Below are 14,185 nucleotides of genomic sequence, written 5' to 3'. Positions count from 1 at the left end.
TCCCCTTTTTAAAAAGAAAAAAGAGAAATATTGAGAGGAAAGAATATTTCTGAAGAGAAAACTGGAGGGACAGAATATAATTACCGACTCACAGAAACTACCTTCTCAAATTTTACTAAAACATTTAGTGGAAACCTAAATAAATATCAATGATATATTTCTCATTTAATCTGAAGAGATGATCTTTCTGGATACTGCTTGGCATCTAGGGGCATGAGAATGTTGGTTTCTTGCAAAACTAAAAAAAATGAATTACTTCCAAGAAGTTCTGTAAATTATGTTCAAATCTTATAATGATAATGGTTGTTTCAATAATCAATGAATGAATGATTCACTATTTGAACACTGGTGAAATGAAAGGTGCTAAGGTATTGGGGGTGAAGTCCTGAATTAGGGGGGAAGGTGACTAAAACATCTTCAAGTTCCTTTCCCCCTCTAAATCCTATAACATCAAAGGGTATAATACCTAACATTCTAGAATTTAGAAAACATATTTATAAGCTTTGTCTCATTTGGTAAATATAAGAGAAAAACACAAGTAATTTGAAAAGCACCAAAGAATACTGTCATTTTGATAAAGTATCAAATTTGTATTTCCACTTCTAGACCATGTTCACCCTCTGAATAGTACATTTTGCCCACCCAGAAAGCAGGATTAGTGTACTGACAGAAGGAAATACATTATGATTCAGGGTCCCAACATGGAAAGACAAGATAGTAGGCTTTGCTATCACCCATTTTCTAATGTGTTTTACCATGTCAGATGACAAAATATTCTACACTATTTTGAGAAAGATATTAAAACTCTGTGACTGTTTCCACACTGAAAGGTAAATCACAGTATTTATAAAACTTTGAAGAATAACACATTTCATACAGAAGTCTGGTAAATTATTTTAGAAACTCTAATGTACTCCAAAGTAGTTCTGAAAAGCTGTGCCTACAGATAAAACACCCTGTACTCTTGAGTTTTGTCCATACATTTTTCATTTTGCCATGAACAAACGTCAAGCCTCTGAAAATAATACCTTCCCTCAAACTGCCTACCTCCAGATTGAAGGAGATGGGGTGGTAAAGGGAAGAACATATTCATGCTAAAAGATATATTTGGGGGAAATCTCTCCTGAAAATATTTAATGCACATCAGCAGAGTTTTCTTAACCATGGAAATGTGCATTGCAAATCCCTGAATGGGAAAAGGCCTTGTGTTCCAGAATGTGCGGTGTGTATATGCTGGGGGGTTGGGTGCCAAGTAAACCGGGCTTGTCAAAGAAAGGAAAAGCATCTGGGTAGAGGACATGGTAGGGAGTGAGCCCCCATGAAGACTGGTTGCCTCCAATGAGAAACAAGGGTCGATCGATGATAGTAAATCCAAAGTCAAAATCGCAGCCTTTACTAAACCTGCGTCAAAGGACAAAGGAGATACAAGAAATTTCTGAGTGGATCCTGATTTAAAAGAGAACTCAAAGCGCCCAGAAATGGAGGGAAGAAAGTGAGAAGAACTGAAATCCCACCAACAATGCTGAGCAGAAGAGTACTAAACACTAATGAGGCCAAGCTATGGAAAGCAGAGAGACTATTTCGATCGGAGCTTCAAAGTCTGTTTAAAATTAACTATGGATATAGTTAATTATGGCTATGAACAGAAGGTAGAGCTAATTATATAACTAATCTTACTCTCTTAATATGAACTATGGAGGATAAGGTAAGAAAAGAGATATATTAGTCAATTTAGGATACAGTAAACATATTCTAGTGAAGCAACCACCCCAACTCTTCCCTTGAGAGTTGGTGGAAAAAAGAAAGCACCACCATGTAATCAGGGTGGAGACAAGATTCTGTACAGTCTTGAACATGTGTATATAGTTCATAGAAAGTAAAACATTAATCATTTCACAATTTCTTAGTGATAAGGATAGTCAACAATATGCCTTATTTAAATTGCCTATGTTGAGAGATTTTTTTACTGGTCCTGACAGTTGTACACTGAGGAAAGTTTTACAGTCATCTTTTCTCCTTACCTTCTTCATTTCCCCATCTGGTCCTGTGGTCAACAATCACAACCTCAGTCCCAGTCCCTATTTTCTGCTTCTTTCTCCCTTATGCTTTCCGGATAGATCAACAGGGTCTTTTTCCATTGGTTTGAAATGCTGGCCAGCAGGTTCTAGTTCTATGCTTCCTTCTAGAATGGTCCAGTTTAGCTCCACTGTTCACCCAAACCCAGTTACGATGCTGTTGTCTGTATCTCCCATGGGTGTGTAAACTCCATTTGGGCAAGCACCATGTCTAACTTGGTCCCCACTGTGTCTCCAACACTTAGCACTGTACTGATACACAGCCACCCCTAAAAAGGTATTTGCTGAATGAATAAATGAATAGTGACAGACTGAATGAGATCAGAATTTACAGACATTGTTTAGTTTCTCTTCAACTGTACTGACAAAGCAGCAGGCACCCCAACATCCCTACGGGGCTCCGTGAATTGAATTTTCAACAATGATTTAGCCTGGTCTTATGGGTAGATCTCTGACACGATCATAGAAATGGTTCGGGCAACCATGCTTAGTTTGTGGAGACAACCACAAACTTCTGGATCTCAGGCCTGAGGCTGCAAAACAGTACCTGGTTAAACATTGCCCACTCTTCTGCTTCCGTAAAGAAATTCCTTCTGAGAAGCCCATGATGGCATTACCACACGCCAGCCAATGATCCACGGCAAGAGAACCGTTTCTTTCTCTCTGTTCGAGACCCCAATGATTCCGTAGTTTAAAAGGAAGCTAAGTGCCATTCAAATACCAAATGTTCCATATGGTAGTGAGATGATCATTTCCTTACTGCCGCCACGTACAGCCTTTCTACCTACACTCATGAGTGGCCTCATTTGACTCTGGCCGAACAGAATGAACTCTTCTCCTGACACATTTGTTGTCCTCCCCCCCTCTATGAATTTATTAATTTTGCTGAAATAACATCCATGTGTGTATGAACAAGCTTCATTTTCTTATTTATCCTCATGGTCGCCTAGAGGAGAATAATTTATGGCCTGTTAAAGAGGAATTCTTAGGCTCAACGGTCTTAATTGGGAATTCAGATGTTCCTCTTTTACTGGAAAGTACAGAGCTGTTCAAATTAGCCAGGAAATGTGGGCCAAAACTAATGCAGTGTCTACATCCGTGGGCTACTTTCAGGTATCCAGTGACAGGCCATGGTGAACACAGACCAGTCGCCCTGAGCTTGTCTTCTTGCTGCCAGATAATTCTTTGGTCCTTTTTTCCTCTCACTTTTCAACCTTATGATGCAGCCTCAAGTTGGAAGGACCCATAACCCCATGCAGTTTTCCCTTTTGTGGGTTTGCAGAATGAAGTTTACATTTCCTAAGAACTGGGGGTCTCTAAGATGACCCTCCCTTTCACTGCTTTATGAAATGAAACTTATTTAGTAATGGAGAAAAGAGATGAGCCAAATAGGGCAGCCCACATATGGTGCCAGACAATAAGGGGTTCTGTGTGCCTCCAAGAGGCCAGGAAGCTTGCTGGCTCAAGCACTTGCTGCACCAGCCCAGGTGGAGCTGAAACTCTTTTTTCACAGTAGAAGCCTTAATTTCACAGTTCCGTGTTAAATGAGTCTTAGGGAGTTTCTCCATGGTAGGGATTATGTAATTAATTTAAATTAAAGCCATTCACAAGTACATTCAAGTTTTCTTGAATATCAGAGTAGAATGAAAAGGAGAAAAAAATTTTTTTTGCACAATTGGCATTATACTATGTCAGAGTCATACATTGCTTTTTTTTACTATCACAATCATTTTCTCCTATCATTAAGTATTCTTTTGAAAGGAATTCTTAATTATTTTAACCATTGCACAGGTACTTATTTCTAACAACACCCTATGAGACAGGTACTATGAAAATCTAAATTTTACAAATTTAGGTACTGAGATGCAAAGTAACTTGCCCAAGGTCATACTTCAAGAGAAAGGCAGAGCTGGAATTTGAGTCCCTGCTGTAAGGAGCCTGCAATCCAATCCACTGTCATCTACAGCCTCTGCAGCAGATGGAGCTACTGTAATTGTATTTAATAATGTCCCCAATATAGGATATTCACATGTATAAACATAATGTGTGTATTAAATAATAAGCAGTGTAACTTCAGACACATGTTTAATAAGGGCTGTTTATTAACATCGTTTTATTCTTTTTAACAAATGTAAAACCATGGTTTTCACAGGAAAACTCTGCTATCCAGTGACTGTCTCAAAGAATTTGGCCAAAAGGGAAGAACTTCTCAAAGAATTTGGCCAAAAGGGAAGTCCCTATGATACTCCACTCCTCCTTGATTTAGTATTATTTCTCAAACGTCAAAATCTGGTAAGGGTGCTACTATCTACAGGAGGAAGGTTCTTCAAAATAGTATGATTTACAAATAAAAGCAAAATCAAACAAACATGGAGATACTGTTTCTCGTAATCAATTGGCAGAGACTATTTTGTATTCAAAATTTCCAGCATTGGCAAAATTGCATGGAAGTAGGAACACCGTGTTTGACTGCCTCTGGAAATATAAACTGGTATGACTTTATTGGAAAGCAAAAATCATCACACTATAAACTTATATTCTGCAATTCACTGCTAAGAAATTATCCTAGGGAAACCATTATTAATGGGAACTAATATAGAGTTATAAGAACATTTATGATAGAATGAAAGCAAAAAAATAAAAATAAAAAAGGGAGAGACAGAAACTAAAAACCTAAATGTCCAGCTAGACGGGATCAATTAAATGAATTTTAAGATGGCCATACAATGCTATACTATATCATTATTAAAAGTAGTGTAATAGAAAAATATCTGTGGATATAAAAAGATGTTCCTTATTACATTATTAAGAGGAACAAGAATGTTAGATTATAGTATCCGCGCACTGTTCTCTATCATCTGATGGTAGTCTCTAACTACATTTATGAATATTGTCAACAGGATATAATACCTTTCTTATCGATGTCTTGCCATCTGTTCTATTCAGTGGCCTCAAAATAAGTAAATGTTATTTCCATTCCCATGAAAAAGCAAAGGTTCCATTTTTTATAAAAAACAGAGAAAAAGAAGAAATAGATGGAGAATGTGTGAGTATATAGATGTATGTTTATGTGTTTTGTGTGTGTGTGTGTGTGTGTGGGTGTGTGTGTGAGAGAGAGAGAGAGAGAGAGAGAGAGAGAGAGAGAGAGAGAGAGAGAGAGAGAGAGAGAGAGAGAGAGAATCAATAGGTATATACCCCACTACTCTCTTGGAGACTTTCCAACACAATGATAGTTATCTCTGGGTAAAGATTTAGGAGATGTTTACCTGTAACCATGTGCTTTCATCACAATGTAGAAACACAAGCAGTCAATTCATTCCCAGTGGATCTTTTCACACAGACGTTGCTTGAGTAGAAAGGGTGGCAGCAGAGAAACTCAATGGAAAATGCATGGACCTGTAATTACAAAAACAATATTCCCACTGAGTCAGGCAGCTTTCTGTGGCTGAAGTCACAGAAAAGAGGAACATGATTATTTTTGCATATTCTCTCTCTCACACACACACTACACATGGCTCTTAAATCGGAGCATCAAAAACTCAGCAAGCATATATTAGGTTACTTTCTTGGGGTAGAGTAGGAACATGTTGGAAGTAAAGTAGTTATTTTAGGTTAGTTGTCTTTTTCTTACTCCCCTGTTATGGTCTGTTTGAAATGTTTTTCTAGTGTATGTTTTTTTAAATTTTTTCTTTTTTTTTTAATACAGTTGATTTAAAAAAAAAACACACAAGGAAAAATAATATGCAGAGCCCCCTTAAGAAGCTGGTGGAAAATGCAGGGGTGTTGGGCTGCCCCACCTCAATGGTTGCTGATGTGCTCACAGACATAGGGGACTGGTGGTTTGGTGGGCTGAGACCTGTACCACAGGACTTGCCCTTGGGAAGACTGTTGCTGGAAAGGAGAGGCTAGGCCTCCCTATAATTGTGCCTAAGAGCCTCCTCCCAAATGCCTCTTTGTTGCTCAGATGTGGCCCTCTCTCTCCAGCTAAGCCAACTTGGCAGGTGAAATCACTGCCCTCCCCGCTACGTGGGATCAGACACCCAGGGGAGTGAATCTCCCTGGCAACGTGGAATATGACTCCCGGGGAGGAATGTAGACCCAGCATCGTGGGATGGAGAACATCTACTTGACCAAAAGGGGGAAGTGAAAGGAAATGAAATAAGCTTCAGTGGCAGAGAGATTCCAAAAGGAGCCGAGAGGTCACTCTGGTGGGCACTCTTACGCACAATTTAGACAACCCTTTTTAGGTTCTAATGAATTGAGGTAGCTGGCAGTAGATACCTGAAACTATCAAACTACAACCCAGAACCCATGAATCTCAAAGACGATTGTATAAAAATGTAGCTTATGAGGGGTGACAACGGGATTGGGAAAGCCATAAGGACAACACTCCCCTTTGTCTAGTTTATGGATGGATGAGTAGAAAAACGGGGAAAGGAAAAAAACAAACAAACAAACAAACAAAGGCACCCAGTGTTCTTTTTTACTTTAATTGCCCTTTTTCACTTTAATTATTATTCTTGTTATTTTTGAATGGGTGGTAATGAAGGTGTCAGGGATCGATTTTGGTGATGAATGCACAGCTATGTAATGGTACTGTGAACAACTGAATGTACGATTTGTTTTGTATGACTGCGTGGTATGTGAATATATCTCAATAAAATGAATTAGAAAAAAAAACTCAGCAAGCAGGACCAGCAGGTTCTCATCCAGGAGGCCTATTGGCAGTTACAGGGAGGAAAGGGCTAGGACCTGGGGTTGGCTCCCACCCCATCCCCTAACCTTAGGAACGCTACCATCCAACTCATACTACTGCTCCTCCTTCCCCTGCCTAATGATTCCAAATTTGATAGAAGGAAAAAGTAGTTCCTCTCCAGAAAGTATCACTGAATTAGACGATCTTTAAGATTCCTTCTAGCCATCAAGTTATGCAGATTAGAACACACATTTGCAGTAACAGCCAGACTTGACTTTAGCAACTGTCCATGCCTCTCTGTTGGTGACTCACGCAAGGCAGGCGATCAGTCTACCCCAAGCCATCACTAACATTTGCTGAACACTCACTACAGGCTCTGCACTGCTTTAGTGCTTTACACACATATCCTCACTCAATCCCATCCTGGGAGGTAGCTAGTTACGCTTATTATCTCAGTATTATTGACAAGAAAACTGAGAGCTCATAAAGACAGTAGATGTTAAAGTCATTATTAAAGGCTATATCATCCACAGAGTCCACACTCATAATTCCAGCACTATATCACCTCTCTAAAATTGATCTTGCTATCAACACTTCTGTACTTAATATTAAAAATTTAATATCAAATCATCACCACCTTATTTTTTCCCCCAGAATTGATATGCACTGAAATTGTAGCATTGCTGTTCCTGGATATGACTCTCCTTTGACTTTAATTCTAAAGCTAAAATGAAGTCAAAATGTTCACATTTCAATCAAGAGTAAATTTATGGTTATTTTAGTTAGTTTAAAATACCAAATCATCCCAAATCCAGATGCCAAAACACTAAGTAAAAACATAAAATGAAGCCCTACCTAAATGGCTAGATTTCATTAGAAAGAGGACAGATAATAATAATCAAGAGCCACATATGAATCCCTAAATAAAGATGTGGTAAATACAGAGAAGAATTTTTATACCTTATAATACGCCTACAACTTAAAAAGAACTTAAACATTTTTAATGATTTATAAATTCTACAAACTCTAAGTGACTGCGACACAAAATAGATATGAGCATTATCAGGAAACCAACATATCTACTTATGGGTCCCCTAATAATTTTTTCTCTGTATGTGTGCACATATGTGAGTGTTTGTTTGCACTATTCTGGTTATGCCTCTGCGCCTTCGTATATTCTATTCCCTTTGATCACCATGCTGTTTCCTCCTTGCCAGTTGGATGACCCTACTCAGCTCTTCAAGGCCAAACTTGAGCCTCACATACATGATAATGTCTTCCCTACCTCTCCCCTAGGGTTTTCTGGAAATCCAAGCAGAGAGGATCCCCCTCTCTCTCCCACATTCCCTGGCCCAGCAAACGATACCAATATCATCTTGACACCTTCCTCTTCCAAATTATGAACCACACCTATGATCAAGCCCTCCCTGCTTCCAGCCCTGCATTCTTTTCCAGCTGGCACTCCAGCTTTTCAGGCTTACTTCACTTCCCTGAAAGCACCTTACTCCCCTCGACATTGGGGCTTTTGCACCCGATTTCCTCCTTGCTAAGCTTGCTACCCAAACCATCCCGCCCCCTTCATCCTCTGATCTTGAATTCTTTTCTCCTTCAGCTGGCAGCTCAGTCCTCCTCGCCTCCAGGAGCCTTCCAGACCTCCTGAACCGGGTCTCTATCTACTACTACCTGCTTTTTATACAATCAGTCTCCCTCTTTATACTGGTTTTCACTGTAATTTTACATTTATTCATTCGACTCATTGATTGATGCTTGCCCCCCACTCCACCCCCACTCTAGTAAGTTCCATGAAGGTAGAACTGTGTTTGTGTTTGGCCACCCTTTTATCCAACACATGGTTTGGTACATTATAGGCACCCTATAAAAATCTGTTAAATGAATATATAAAGGATGGAACTGAGGGAAGGGGAAGGAAGGAGGGAGAGATGGGGAGGGGGGCAGAGGGGAAGGGAAGGAGGACATCTTTATTCCTTATAATTTAGTGCTTGCTAAATCAATTTGATGATGATTTTTCAACCCACCGAGTATAACATCTACACTCCTTTGAATGGCATGCATGCTTCTTGTGATCCGACTCCAGTCAACCCTGTCTCTCCTTCAGCATCTGCCACGCCACTCAGTACCACTGAATCCCCAGAGCTCCCAGACTGCCCACACCTCACTCCTGCTTCTTCCCATACCCATGTCTGTTCTGTTCCCTCCAGGCCATCACCTTTTCAAATTCAAATTCATCCTTCAAGTCTTAGAGCAGGGGCTGCTTCTCTGTCAATATTTCCCTAATACCTTCTGGGAAGCTGGGACCCTCTTTTTTTCCATTTTGTATAAGGATACACCTTGTATCTTCTGTATTAAAGCTATTATCATATCTTCTTGCACTTGTTTCTCAAGCACGTCTATCTCTCCCTTTAGATTTTAAGAGCTTTAAAGGCAAGCAAACTAATCCTAGTGCAAGTAGAAGAAAAGAAATAACAAGGATTAAAGCAGAAATAAATGGGTTGAAAACAAAAAAACAATAGAGAGAATAAATAAATCCAAAAGTTGGTTCTTTGAGAAGATCAACAAGATCAACAAACCCTTAGCTAGACTGATACAGTCAAAAAGTGAGAAGACCCAAACAAACAAAATAATAAAATGAGAGGGGGGACATTACTGCAGACCCTGAAGAAATTAAAAAAAAAAAAAAAAAACTAAGAGAATACTATGAAAACTGTATGCCAACAAACTAGAGAATTTAGAAGAAACGGACAATTTCCTGGTAATATATGAACAACCTAGAGTTACCAGAGAAGAAATAGAAGACCTCAACAAACCGTTCACAAGCAGAGAGAGCCAATCAGTCATCAAAAAGCTTCCTACAAATAAAATCCCAGGGCCAGATGGCTTCACAGGGGAATTCTACCAAACTTTCCAAAAAGAACTGACACCATTCCTACTTAAACTCTTTCAAAAAAAAAAATGAAGAAAATGGAACACTACCTAACTCATTTTATGAAGCCAACATCACTCTAATATCAAAACCAGATGAAGATGCTACAAGAAAGGAAAACTACAGGCCAATCTCCCTAATAAACACAGATGCAAAAATTCTCAACAAAATACTTGCAAATAGAATCCAAAGACACATTAAAAAAATCATACACCATGACCAAGTGGGGTTCATTACAGGCATGCAAGGATGGTTCAACATAAGAAAATGAATCAATGTAATACAACACATTAACAAATCAAAAGGGAAAAATCAAATGATCATCTCAATACATGCTGAAAAAGCATATGACGAAATTCAGCATCCTTTTTTTTTTTTTTTTTTTTTTCCCACGTCGGAACTGTGTTTATTTAATTCATTTCTTCACAGTATTAACAGTGCTTCATGTTCCATGTATAGAAAGGTTGTCTCTAAGAATTGGAAATTTATCAGTAAAAAAAGTCCGTTTCTTTAATTATTCTTGTTGTATTTCCCTTCACAACAGAGGCGTTCTCTTATGTATTCACTGGAACATTGCCACAATCTTTAAATTTACCTGGTTATAGTAAAAATACGTCGCCTAGGGACCTGGTCCACACCTCAACAATTACCCAGTCATGACCTATAGACCAAACAAAAGGTTAACAGGAGCAATCATGTTAGAAATATAGAAGGGAAAAAAAACAAAGATAGTGTCCAGTCTCATATCAAACATTGCATTTCTTTATCAGGTATACTTTTCTCTTTCATCTGAATATGTATCAATTAATTCCTTCAGCTGGGTAAATTGGAAAGCTGCTGAACCATCCTTTAGAAAATACATTGCCCAAATTGTGTTTCTTTTTCAGTGTCTCTTCCTGATGAAACTGAGTTGATGAGTTTTAGGAGAGGTGTGCCGATAATTATCGTGCCCCCATCGTGATTACTTTTTCAATGAGACGTTGAATTTTTCTTTCTTACACTGGATTGAATTCCTTATAAATTTTGTCTATAAACTGCAAAAACACCCAAACATCAAAGATCACCACTTTCTAACAAAGCAAAGCACAGTTTCAGAAAGGCAAGTAATCTGAAGTTACCACTTTCCTTCCCCATTGCTCAAGTTTCAATCAATGGGTTATCTTCAAGGCATTTTTTTTTTTTTTTAAAGATTTCTAATATTATAAACAATACTCTTCCTACAGTCCATGGATTTCCCTTGGGGTACTTTTTTTTTTTTTTTTTTTTTAATCATCATTTTATTGAGATATATTCACATACCACGCAGTCATACAAAACAAATTGTACTTTCGATTGTTTACAGTACCATTACATAGTTGTACATTCATCACCTAAATCAATCCCTGACACCTTCATTAGCACACACACAAAAATAACAAGAATAATAATTAGAGTCAAAAGAGCAATTGAAGTAAAAAAGAACACTGGGTGCCTTTATCTGTTTGTTTGCTTCCCCTACTTTTCTACACATCCATCCATAAACTAGACAAAGTGGAGTTTGGTCCTTATGGCATTCCCAATCCCACTGTCACCCCTCATAAGCTACATTTTTATACAACTGTCTTCGAGATTCATGGGTTCTGGGTTGTAGTTTAAAAGTTTCAGGTATCCACCACCAGCTACCCCAATTCTTTAGAATCTAAAAAAGGTTGTCTAAAGTGTGCGTAAGAGTGCCCACCAGAGTGATCTCTCGGCTCGTTTTGGAATCTCTCTGCCACTGAAGCTTATTTCATTTCCTTTCACATCCCCCTTTTGGTCAAGAAGATGTTCTCCATCCCACGATGCCGGGTCTACATTCCTCCCCGGGAGTCATATTCCACGTTGCCAGGGAGATTCACTTCCCTGGGTGTCTGATCCCACGTAGGGGGGAGGGCAGTGATTTCACCTTTCAAGATGGCTTAGCCAGAGAGACAGGGCCACATCTGAGCAACAAAGAGGCATTCAGGAGGAGACTCTTAGGCACAAATACAGGGAGGCCTAGCCTCTCCTTTGCAGCAACCATCTTCCCAAGGGTAAAACTTATGGTAGAGGACTCAACCCATCAAACCACCAGTCCCCTATGTCTGTGGTCATGTTAGCAACCATGGAGGTGGGGTAGGCGAATACCCCTGCATTCTCCACAGGCTCCTCAAGGGGGCACTACATCTTTTTTTTTTTTTTCCTTGTTTGTCTTTTTTCTTTTTTTTTTTTTTTAAATTTCCCTTCTTTTTTAAATCAACTGTATGAAAAAAAAGTTAAAAAGAAAACAAACATACAATAAAAGAACATTTCAAAGAGACCATAACAAGGGAGTAAGAAAAAGACAACTAACCTAAGATAACTGCTTAACTTCCAACATGTTCCTACTTCACCCCAAGAAAGTTACATAATATAGCAACATTTCAGTGAACTTGTTCCTACTACATCCATCAGAAATTAACAGACCATAGTCATTTCTGGGCATCCCCAGAACGTTAAATAGCTTATCTGTTCTTCTTGGATTATTGTTCCCCCTTCCTTAATTGCTCTCTACTGCTAGTTCCCCTACATTCTACATTATAAACCATTTGTTTTACATTTTTCAAAGTTCACATTAGTGGTAGCATATAATATTTCTCTTTTTGTGCCTGGCTTATTTCGCTCAGCATTATGTCTTCAAGGTTCATCCATGTTGTCATATGTTTCACCAGATCGTTCCTACTTACTGCCGCGTAGTATTCCATCGTGTGTATATACCACATTTTATTTATCCACTCATCTGTTGAAGGACATTTGGGTTGTTTCCATCTCTTGGCAATTGTGAATAATGCTGCTATGAACATTGGCGTGCAGATATCTGTTCGTGTCACTGCTTTCCGATCTTCCGGGTATATACCGAGAAGTGCAATCGCTGGATCGAATGGTAGCTCTATATCTAGTTTTCTAAGGAACTGCCAGACTGACTTCCAGAGAGGCTGAACCATTATACAGTCCCACCAACAATGAATAAGAGTTCCAATTTCTCCACATCCCCTCCAGCATTTGTAGTTTCCTGTTTGTTTAATGGCAGCCATTCTAATCGGTGTTAGATGGTATCTCATTGTGGTCTTAATTTGCATCTCTCTAATAGCTAGTGAAGCTGAACATTTTTTCATGTGTTTCTTGGCCATTTGTATTTCCTCTTCAGAGAACTGTCTTTTCATATCTTTTGCCCATTTTATAATTGGGCTGTCTGTACTATTGTCATTGAGTTGTAGGATTTCTTTGTATATGCAAGATATCAGTCTTTTGTCAGATACATGGTTTCCAAAAATTTTTTCCCATTGAGTTGGCTGCCTCTTTACCTTTTTGAGAAATTCCTTTGAGGTGCAGAAACTTCTAAGCTTGAGGAGTTCCCATTTATCTATTTTCTCTTTTGTTGCTTGTGCTTTGGGTGTAAAGTCTAGAAAGTGGCCTCCTAATACAAGGTCTTGAAGATGTTTTCCTACATTATCTTCTAGGAGTTTTATGGTACTTTCTTTTATATTGAGATCTTTGGTCCATTTTGAGTTAATTTTTGTGTAGGGGGTGAGGTAGGGGTCCTCTTTCATTCTTTTGGATATGGATATCCAACTCTCCCAGCCCCATTTGTTGAAAAGACCATTATGACTCAGTTCGGTGACTTTGGGGGCCTTATCAAAGATCAGTCGGCCATAGATCTGAGGGTCTATCTCTGAATTCTCAATTCGATTCCATTGATCTATATGTCTATCTTTGTGCCAGTACCATGCTGTTTTGGCAACTGTGGCTTTATAATAAGCTTCAAAGTCAGGGAGTGTAAGTCCTCCCACTTCGTTTTTCTTTTTTAGAGTGTCTTTAGCAATTCGAGGCATCTTCCCTTTCCAAATAAATTTGATAACTAGCTTTTCCAAGTCTGCAAAGTAGGTTGTTGGAATTTTGATTGGGATTGCATTGAATCTGTAGATGAGTTTGGGTAGAATTGACATCTTAATGACATTTAGCCTTCCTATCCATGAACATGGAATATTTTTCCATCTTTTAAGGTCCCCTTCTATTTCTTTTAGTAGAGTTATGTAGTTTTCTTTGTATAGGTCTTTTACATCTTTGGTTAAGTTTATTCCTAGGTACTTGATTTTTTTAGTTGCTATTGAAAATGGTATCTTTTTCTTGAGTGTCTCTTCAGTTTGTTCATTTCTAGCATATAGAAACATTACTGACTTATGTGCATTAATCTTGTATCCCGCTACTTTGCTAAATTTGTTTATTAGCTCTAGTAGCTGTATCGTCGATTTCTCGGGGTTTTCTAGATATAAGATCATATCATCTGCAAACAATGACAGTTTTACTTCTTCTTTTCCAATTTGGATGCCTTTTATTTCTTTGTCTTGCCGGATTGCCCTGGCTAGCACTTCCAGCACAATGTTGAATAACAGTGGTGACAGCGGGCATCCTTGTCTTGTTCCTGATCTTAGAGGG

General features: G+C 38.7%; 1 protein-coding gene across 4 annotated transcripts in view; it reads right to left on the bottom strand.

Moving 5' to 3' along the window:
• ATXN1 (ataxin 1) overlaps positions 1-14,185 on the bottom strand; it is a 508,626-nt gene that overhangs the window by 275,625 nt on the left and 218,816 nt on the right. For all 4 annotated transcript variants that reach the window (XM_037844369.1, XM_037844370.1, XM_037844372.1 and 1 more), the window contains one exon: positions 5,342-5,471. The gene's annotated coding sequence lies outside the window, so the exon portion shown is untranslated. The remainder of the gene's footprint in view (positions 1-5,341; positions 5,472-14,185) is intronic.

Source organism: Choloepus didactylus, chromosome 7, assembly GCF_015220235.1.
Source record: "Choloepus didactylus isolate mChoDid1 chromosome 7, mChoDid1.pri, whole genome shotgun sequence".
In the NCBI taxonomy this organism is placed as follows: Eukaryota; Metazoa; Chordata; class Mammalia; order Pilosa; family Megalonychidae; genus Choloepus; species Choloepus didactylus.
The sequence above is the reverse complement of the archived record's forward strand: the minus strand, read 5'-3'. Positions and strand labels throughout refer to the sequence as shown.